Source organism: Macaca nemestrina, chromosome 17 (genome assembly GCF_043159975.1).
Source record: "Macaca nemestrina isolate mMacNem1 chromosome 17, mMacNem.hap1, whole genome shotgun sequence".
Classification (NCBI taxonomy): domain Eukaryota; kingdom Metazoa; phylum Chordata; class Mammalia; order Primates; family Cercopithecidae; genus Macaca; species Macaca nemestrina.
This window is the reverse complement of record NC_092141.1, coordinates 61,590,966-61,601,245: the sequence shown is the minus strand read 5'-3', so window position 1 is coordinate 61,601,245 and position 10,280 is coordinate 61,590,966. Positions and strand designations below refer to the sequence as shown.

General features: G+C 45.0%; 1 non-coding gene across 6 annotated transcripts in view; it reads right to left on the bottom strand.

The window, feature by feature from the left end:
• Positions 1-10,280, bottom strand: part of LOC112424979 (uncharacterized) — a 31,666-nt gene that overhangs the window by 9,406 nt on the left and 11,980 nt on the right. For all 6 annotated transcript variants that reach the window (XR_011615795.1, XR_011615794.1, XR_011615792.1 and 3 more), the window contains exon 2: positions 8,782-8,871. This is a non-coding gene — a transcript (uncharacterized protein). The remainder of the gene's footprint in view (positions 1-8,781; positions 8,872-10,280) is intronic.

The following is a 10,280-nucleotide window of genomic DNA, read 5'->3' as shown; positions in this document are numbered from 1 at the left end:
TGCAGTGGCGCGATCCCGGCTCACTGCAGCCTTGAACTTCGGGGCTCAAGGGATCCTCCCACCTCAGCCTCCTGAGTAGCTGGGCCTACAGGTGTGTGCCACCACACCAATTTAATTCGTTGATTTTGTGGAGGTGGGGTTTCACCATGTTGCCCAGGCTTGTCTCAAACTCCTAGGCTCAAGTGATCCACCCGCCTCAGCCTCCCAAGTTGCTGGGATTACAGGCATGAGCCATCTTGCCCGGCCTTAGTTAATTTTTTTTTTTTTTTGAGATGGAGTCTTGCTCTGTTGCCCAGGCTGAAGTGCAATGGCATGATCTCGGCTCACTGCAACCTCCACCTCCCAGGTTCAAGCGATTCTCTTGCCTCAGCCTCTCGGGTATCTGGGATTACAGGCACGCACTACCTGTCTGGCTAATTTTTGTATTTTTAGTAGACACGAGGTTTCGCCATGCTGGCCAGGCTGGTCTTGAACTCCTGACCTCAGGTGAACCGCCCGCCTGGGTTTCCCAAAGTGCTGGGATTACAGGTGTGAGCCACCGTGCCTGGCCTCTTAATTCATTCTTATAACAGTAACAGAGTAGATAGACTACTGGATAAATAATGAAATAGTACATGACTTAGATCTCTTGGCTACCAAACCTGGCCTTCTCTTAATTTCTTATTCTCAGCAAATGGAAGACCTGTGTGATCAATACAGTAGTTACTAACCATATGTAGCTATTTAAATTAATTAGAATTAAATAAAAAGTTGCTTGGGGCTGGCTCATGTCTGTAATCCCAGCACTTTGGGAGGCTAAGGCAGGTGGATCATTTGAGTTCAAGACCAGCCTGGCCAACGTGGCGAAACCCGTCTCTACTAAAAATACAAAAAGTAACCAGGCACATGCCTGTAATCCCAACTACTAGGGAGGCCGAGGCAGGAGAATTGCTTGAGCCCAGGAGGTGGAGACTGCACTCCACGCCACTGCACTCCAGCCTGGGCAACAGGGCAAGACTCTGTCTCCAAAAAAAAAGTTGCTTGAACTAGCCATATATCAACTGTGCAGCAGCCACATAAGGCTCGTGGCTACTGTATTGGACAGCACAGATATAAATCATATTCATCACTTAGGAAAGTTCTGTTGGACCACCCTGAGCTACATCTCGTATATGCAAGTGTATTTTTTTGTGTATCATTGAAAGTAACAGCCTGGGCAACATGGTGAGACTCTGTCTCTACAAAAAATTTGAAAAATTAACTGGGTGTGGTAGCACACACCTGTAGCCCCAACTGCTTAGAAGGCTGAGGTTGGGAGATCGCTTGAGTCCAAGAGGTGGAGGCTGCAGTGAGCCGTGTTTGTGCCACTGCACTACAGAGCCTGGGCAACAGAGTGAGACCCTGTCTCCAAAAAAACAAAAAAGTTACATTTCTACTAATCTTGTAACCAACTGCTGTTCATCTAAGAACATTATATCACTAACCACTATTCATTTAAAATTTTATTTTTCATGAATGTAATACATGTCGTATTCATTTTCCAAAAATTGAAGGGAAAAAAGTGACTCTCTTCTTACAAACTCATCTACGTTTTTATACTCTATGCATTTTGTGTATTTTCAGTAATGAAGATAGGCTGTGCCTCCTTCACTTGTCCGACCATGTAACCAGAGCCACGTGTTTTCAGTCTTTGCTGTATGAAGCTAAATGTGCCATGCTCAGAGCTGCCACCCATGTCCTAAGGCATGAAGCTAATCACTAAAGACTACTTGTGAACAAAGTAACAAGCTGGCAAATGCATACCTTGAGAAGTGTTTCTTCCTTGTTTAGAGTCACTGGTTCATGAATGTTTTCCAGCCTGACTTCCTGATGTTAAACGCCAGTTTTGTGGAGTGTACACATTTGAAGAATGTGACTTTTAAGTTCCTGGCTCAATTAGTTTAAGTCGCTCATGTAATGAATTCACTCAATGTTCTTTCCTCACTGGAGATGTGAACTGCACTATTTTTGGAACTAACACTTGCAATCCTATACACTATTGCCTGGGTGTTGAGCTACAAATTTTGGTTAATATCACCATTAACTAGATTCAGAAAGTTATATGATGATGAATTTCAGAAAGATTTTGGTAAAGAGAGATGTGGCTGGTTTGAAAAAAAGCGGGGTGAGGGTGCTCTTCTCATAGGTTCCCAATGTGCAGGGACCTCAGCTTGCTGACACTGTTGAAATGAGGCCACGCATTCCTCCCACTGGGGCTTGCTTACCTGCTGATGCTTGTCACGCCAGCCTAAGCAACTGTGTTGCCCTGACTCCTAGGCTTGGTTGCCCCCATTAACTTGGTGACTACACTTCACTGCTTCCAACAAATAAAACAAATGTGCCACCCATCCAGAAATGACCCAAGTGTGCACTAAACCCAGGAAAGACCTGAGATAGGAAAAATCTAGGTAGCTTTAAATGTTCCTGTTCTTTAGGATCCAACCTTAGCCATCCCCAGTAAGATGCTGGGCAAAGGTTCTCATTGGTATGTAAGCATCACAGAAGGCTGGTAAGAAGGGGACTGGCCTTTTCTAGTCATTATCAAATAATACAGGGGCACTGTGCTCCAGCCTCACAGGCTGCTATTTGATGTGACAGGTGTGCATTTTGGCCACTGATCAGAAGACCTTGGTTATCACAAGAACCTTGTCAGAAAAACCCCACAGCATTAAACCTGAGTGCAGTATTCAAGGCAAGGTTCTGATGGTTTTGTTCAATGGCTACGGGATTCAGATAGCAGAAAGTAGTTGCAAAAGCTTTTACTGCAGAAGGAAATGCCTATTATATTAGATATTGAGGCTACAGTATCAAATAAGATAGACTTGGTCTCTGCCCTAATGGAGCTTATGATCTAGCAGGGACAAGGGATATCAAATGAGTAATTTTAAGCGTGCCAACTCTGGAGTGGGAAGTTCAGTGTGCTATACCAGACAGTCCAAAGTAGCCTGAAGGTTCAGGAAAGTCTCCCTGGAAAAACGTTAAACTGAAACCTGAAAGATGAGTAGGCAAAGAGGAGAGAAAAAGTATTATTAGCAGAAGAAACAGCATGTGCAACGGGCCTGTAGTTAGAAGGAAGCAGACGTGGCCGGGCGCGGTGGCTCACACCTGTAATCCCAGCACTTTGGGAGGCCGAGGCGGGTGGATCACGAGGTCAGGAGATCGAGACCATCCTGGCTAACATGGTGAAATCCCGTCTCTGCTTAAAAAAAATGCAAAAAATTAGCCAGGTGTGGCGGCAGGCGCCTGTAGTGCCAGCTACTTAGGAGACTGAGGCAGAAGAATGGCGTGAACCCAGGAGGCGGAGCTTGCAGTGAGCCGAGATCGCACCACTGCACTCCAGCCTGTGCGACTGAGCGAGACTTCATCTCAAAAAAAAAAAAAAAAAAAAAAAAAGGAAGCAGACCTATTTAAGAAAGCAAAAGAGGGCTGGGCACGGTGGCTCATGCCTGTAATCCCAGCACTTTGGGAGGCCGAGGTGGGCACATCACCCGAGGTCAGGAGTTCGAGACCAGCCAACATGGTAAAACCCGTCTTTACTAAAAATACAAAAAATTAGACAGGCATGGTGGCAGGTGGCTGTAATCCCAGCTACTCAGGAGGCTAAGGCAGGAGAATCGCTTGTACCTGGGAGGTGGAGGTTGCAGTGAACCGAGATGATGCCGTTGCACTCCAGCCTGGGCAACAAGAGCGAAACTCCATCTCAAAAAAAAAAAAAAAAAAAAGCAAAAGAAATCCAAGATGGGCCGGGTGCAGTAGCTCACACCTGTGATCCCAGCACTTTGTCAGGCTGAGATGGGAGGATCACTTAGGCCCAGGAGTTCAAGACCAACCTAGGTAACATAGTGAGACCCAGTATCTACTTAAAAAAAAAAAAAAAAAATTAGCTAGGCATGGTGGCATGTGCCCATAGTCCCAACTACTTGGGAGGCTGAGGTGGAAGGATCGCATGAGCCCAGGAAGTTGAGGCATGTGAGATGTGGTCCAGTCACTGCACTCTAGCCTGGGTGACTGAGCAAGACCCTGTCTCAAAAAGAGGATTCTTGGCCGAGTGCGGTGGCTCACACCTGTAATCCCAGCACTTTGAGGGGCTGAGGCGAGTGGATCATGAGGTTAAGAGATCGAGACCATCCCAGCCAACATGGTGAAACCCTGTCTCTACCAAAAATACAAAAATTAGCTGGGCATGGTGGTGCATGTCTGCAGTCCCAGCTACTCGGGAGGCTGAGACAGGAGAATCGCTTGAACCCAGCAGGCAGAGGTTGCAGTGAGCTGAGATCGCACCACTGCACTCCAGTCTGGCGACAGAGTGAGATTCCATCTCAAAAAAATAAATAAATAAAAAAGGATACTCAGCCAGGCGCAGTGGCTCACGCCTGTAATCTCAGCACTTTAGGAGGCCAAGGCAGACAGATCACCCAAGGTCAGGAGTTTTGAGACTAGCCTGGCCAAAATGGTAAAACCCCGTCTCTACCAAAAATACAAAAAAATTAGCCAGGCGTGGTGGTGCACGTCTGTAATTCCAGCTCCTCTAGAGACTGAGGCACAAGAATCACTTGAATCTGGGAGGCAGAGATTGCAGTGAGCCTAGATAGTGCCATTGCACTTCAACCTGGGCGACAAGAGCGAGACTGTCTCAAAAAAAAAAAAAAAAAAAAAAAAAAACAGAAAAAAAAAGAAAGGAGAACAGAAAGCTCTTGGGAAAGTGGTACAAGAGGGGTCTGGAGAGACAGACTAGAGCCAGGCTGGCAAGAACTTGGGCCTTGTTAAAGATTCAGAACTCGGCCAGGCATGGTGGCTCACATCTGTACTCCCAGCACTTAAGAGAGGCAAAGGTGGAAGGATCACCTGAGCCCAGGAGTTCAGGACCAGCCTAGGAAACATAGTGTGCCTCCATTCTCTGAAAAAAGTAAAAATATTCAGAACTCTAAGGAACAAAGGAAGAGCATCAGATTCCTTACCTGTAAAGTGGGAATAATAACAGTTATCTCATAGTTACCGGGGAGCAAAATGAGAATAATACAAATAAAAGGTCTTTTTAAGTTATAAAGCATTATAGGAATACTACTAAGATTATATTATCGGTAATAATAAGTTGTGCTGCTTTCTTAATAGAACCCAAGAGTTCAAATCTCCTTATAATGGGAATATGAAATACCCTCTAAAACCCTGACCTACTCCAGGGAACTGATGGAAAGGTCATAAGTTTATTTCAGTTGGAACTTCCAGTATGAGGCTTATGAAGCCTGGGGGTGAACGCAGCTGTTTGGAGCAGGATCACACCATTTATGGCAATGTAGATTTCTCAGCTCTACACCAACTCCCCGACACCGCTTCCAGAAAAGATCATCCTGCCTCCTTCTCAAACCCACCAGAGCAGAATCACCAAAGCATTCTTGCCTCTTGATTTCTTTCTTTTTTCTTTTTTTAAGACAGAGTCTCACTCTGTCGCACAGGCTGGAGTGCAGTGGTGTGATCGCAGCTCACTGCAACTTCTGCCTCCCGGGTTCAAGCAATTTCTTCTGCCTCAGCCTCCCGAGTAGCTGTGACTACATGGGTACGCCACCACGCCCAGCTAATTTTTTGTATTTTTAGTAGAGATGGGATTTCACTGTGTTAGTCAGGATGGTCTCCATCTCCTGACCTCGTGATCCACCTGCCTCGGCCTCCCCAAGTGTCAGGATTACAGGTGTGAGCCACTGCGCCCGGCCACCTGTTGATTTCTTATAGCCAAAGTTTAAGTCCAGCTTTTTTTTTTTTTTTTTTTTTTTTTTTGACAGAGTCTAACTCTATTGCCCAGGCTGGAGTGCAGAGGTGCGATCTCCGCTCACTGCAACCTCCACCTCCTGGGTTCAAGCAATTCTTCTGCCTCAGTCTCCTGAGTAACTGGGACTACAGGCATGTGCCACCACATCCAGCTAATTTTTGTATTTTTAGTAGAAATGGAGTTTCACCAAGTTAGCCAGGGTGGTCCTAGCTCAGCTTTATAGAAGCTGCCATCATTCCAGAAATGTTACACTCCTCTGAGCTGTTCATGGCAAAATCATTATCCCAATTGGTACCTGCTTTATTACACTTTAGGGAAAATTCTACCTATTTCCAAATATGTGATATTTTATTCTTACAATGGTTTCGAGTAGTAGGCACAACCAGTAGTCAAATTTCATAGAATGGATGAGAAACCTGGAGTTTACCTCTCCAATCTGATCAGCCCTGACATGCCATCATGGAGAAACATAATGGTTCATTTTAGGCCATTTCCTCTCTGCCTGCAAAATATGAAACATTGCCCAAGGATAGGAGGGCAGAGCTTCTGCCCAGATAGGCATGTGATTTACCATTACCACAACCCTCTTGCTAGCTCTGAGTAGAAAAAACAAGACACAGTTCTTCCCCAGGGAGGACACTGACTACTCTAAATATTCTATAGTACTGCACCCCAGAGGTTGCAAACTTGCATTTTTTTTCTTGACCTACACAATGCTTTCAAAGTCTTTTTGAAATTTTATTTATTTATTTATTTTATTTCTCATGTGGCCAGTATGTGGGAAGGCCAAAAATCCTCAATCTGCTTGAAAATTTCCATTCCAGCTTTTAAAAATCGAGGGATTTTAAATAAAAATCCAGATTACCAGCTTTTCTTGAAAAATCACCACCAAGCACAGCAGCTCATGCCTGCAATCCCAGCACTTTGGGAGGCCAAGGCGGGATGATTCCTTGCTTGAGCCCAGGAGTTCAAGAACAACCTGGGCAACAGAGCACAACCTCGTCTCTGCAGATAATTTAAAAATGAGCCACAGGGTTGGCCGGGCGTGGTGGCTCAGCCTGTAATCCCAGCAATGGGGAGGTGGAGGTGGGTGGATCATCTGAGGTCAGGAGTTTAAGGCCATCCTGGCCAACATGGTGAAACCCCGTCTCTACTAAAAATACAAAAAATTAGCCAGAAGTGGTAGCACGCATCTGTAGTCTCAGCTACTTGGGAGGCAGAGGCAGGAGAACTGCTTGAACCCAGGAGGTGGAGGTTGGAGTGAGCCGAGATCATGCCACTGTACTCCAGCCTGGGTGACAAAGTGAGACTCTGTTTCAAAAAAAAATTAGGCGGGCATGGTGGTGCGTGTCTGTGGTACCAGCTACTCAGGAGGCTGAGCTGGTTACATAGCATTCAGTCACTTACACAGCACTGCCACATCCTTGTGAGTTTTGAGACTAGGAGTCTTGAGACTAGCCTGGCCAAAATGGTAAAACCCCGTCTCTACCAAAAATACAAAAAAATTAGCCAGGCGTGGTGGTGCACGTCTGTAATTCCAGCTCCTCTAGAGACTGAGGCACAAGAATCAGTCTGCACAAGAATCTGCACTGTGGTTGATGCTTTTATTATCTCTTCCACCCTCCCATTTTTCATAAAAGGACCTGAGTCCCAGAGGGTGCTTTACCCAAGGTCACACAAGTCATCACTGGAACCTCTGTCAAAACCCTGCTGTTCTGGACACTCAGTGATGCATTTATATTATTTTATTTTATTTTTTTGAGACAGAGTCTTGTTGTTGTCACCCAGGCTGGAGTGCAATGGGACGATCTCGGCTCACTGCAACCTCCGCCTCCCAGGTTCAAGCAATTCTCCTGCCTCAGCCTCCTGAGTAGCTGGGATTACAAGTACCCACCACCACATCCGGCTCATTTTCGTATTTTTAGTAGAGACGGGGTTTCACCATGTTGGCCAGGCTGTTCTTGAACTCCGCCCAAAACAGGGTCTCTTTTTTTTTTTGAGACGGAGCCTAGCTGTGTCACCCAGGCTGGAATGTGGTGGTAAGATCTCAGCTCACTGCAGCCTCCACCTCCCAGGTTCAAGAGATTCTCCTGCTTCAGCCTCCTGAGTGGCTGGGACTACAGGTGTGTACCACCATGCCCAGCTAATTTTTCTATTTTTAGTAGAGACAGGGTTTCATCATGTTGGCCAGGCTGGTCTCAAACTCCTGACCTCAAAGGATCTGCCCACTTCGGCCTCCCAAAATGTCGGGATTACAGGCGTGAACCACTGTGCCTGGCTTTTTTTTTTGAGACAGGGTCGCCCACTGTCATGCAGGCTGGAGTGCAGTAGCACAATAGTCGCTCACGGCAGCCTCTACCTCTCGGGCTTAACTGATCCTCCCACCTCAGCCTCTGAAGTATCTGGGACTAGAGGCATGAGTCACCATGCCCAGACTAATATTTTAATTCAAACATGTATTAACTTAATGCTTTAATTTACTAATTGAATTTCATTAATTCAATTCCCAGTTAACCAAAAGAAACCCAGGATAGCTGGAACAAAGAGGACTCATGCTGGCTGGAGTGCAGGCAGGGTGGTTGGAAAGGAAGTAGCCATCTTGGACCATAAAGAGGAAAGCCCGTGTTATGCTGGGCTTGGTGGAAATTGACATACTCGTTTATGCCTCTGTAAATATTATTCACCACTGGGCAGTTTAGCCTACTATGATTATGTTTTGTTTCTTTGTTAAAAAAATTTCATGGAGTCAATTATACATAAAAACAAAATTGGGATTTATTTGCTTAGTTTCTATGTACCAATCATGAATTTATTCTCCATCATTCACTAAAACTATAGATTTTTCCTGTATTCATTTCATCTTATTTCTTGGGTACCTCCCTCCTGGAGGCTTCTGTCCTCCGGCTCTAGCCTTACTGATTGCTCCCTAGGCCTGCTGCCAGGCCAGCTATCACCCTAGGATTTCCCTTCATTATCATCCTGGAGACTTTATTTCTCACCTATACTGGAATATCCTGTTGCCTGGATCACGTCTTCCTGTTTCTTGGTTTATTCTCTTATTCCGGTGCACCACATCCTCCAGTAGTTTCCTGAGAAAGGGTACACGGATAGTAAATAAGATTTCACATATCTGAAAATATGCTTTATTTTTTTGAGACAGGGTCTCACTCTGTCGCCCATGCTGGAGTGCAGTGGCATGATCATGGCTCACGGCAGCCTCTATCTCCCTGGGCTCAGGTGAACCTCCACGTGCAGCCTCCCAAGTAGCTGGGAGTCCAAGCGCACACCATTTTTTTTTTTTTTTTTTTTTTTTTTCTGTAGAGATAGGGTTACACCATGTTGCCCAAGCTGCTCTTGAACTCCTGAGGCTCAAGTGATCCATCAGCTTCGGCTTACCAAAGGCTTGGTATTACAGGCATGAGCCACTATACCTGGCCTTGAAAATATGCTTACTCTACTGAATTCATAATTTAAATAATTTATAAAATTATATATCATAAATCATTGGAAAGCATTCCTACATTATCCTTCAGCATGGCTAATAAGCAGCATGATGCCATTCTCATCGTTGTTCCTTTGAATGTGACCTGCTTTTTCTGTTTTAGGATCCTCTATTAACTCATTGATCTGAAACGGCATGATAATATGTCTTTGAATGAACGTTTTCATCCATTACATTGTGTACTCACTGGGCCTTTCATTTTGGAAATCTAGGCCATTCAGATCTGAGATGACTTCTTGAATTTTTCCTTTGATGATTGTTTTCTCTCCATTTCTCTATGTTGTTCCGTATCACTGTAATGCTTCTTTTTTTTTGAGACGGAGTCTCACTCTGTCGCCCAGGCTGAGTGCATTGGCGCAGTCTCGGCTCACTGTGACCTCCGCCTCGCAGGTTCAAGCAATTCTCCTGCCTCAGCTTCCCAAGTAGCTGGGATTACAGGTGCACACCAACATGCCCGGCTAATTCTTGTATTTTTAGTAGAGATGGGGATTCACCATGTTGGTGAGGCTGGTATTGAACTCCTGACCTTGTGATGTGCCCACCTCGGCCTCCCAAAGTGCTGGGATTACAGGTGTGAGCCACCACACCCGGCCCTCTGTAGTGCTTCTTAATTGAATATTAGTCTTACTGGGCCACCTTTAGTTCTTAAAAAAATTTTCCAGCTTTTAGGGTTTTTTAAAAAGCTATTTTCTCAATTTTATCTTCTAACTCATTGATTAAAGTTAATGGTTATCATATTTTTTAGATGTTTTATTCTCCAATGTTCTTTTTAAAAAACAACCTGTTCTTATTTCATTGATACAACATTGTTATATCTCTGAGAATATGTATCCTCTGTTTAAAGTCGTCTAAACGATTTTGTTTTTTCCTGTTCAGGCACTGTAGCTGGGATTACAGGCACGTACCACCACCCCCAGCTAATTTTTGTATTTTCAACAGATACGGTGTTTCACCCTGTTGGCCAGGCTGGTCTCAAACTCCTTACCTCAGGTGATC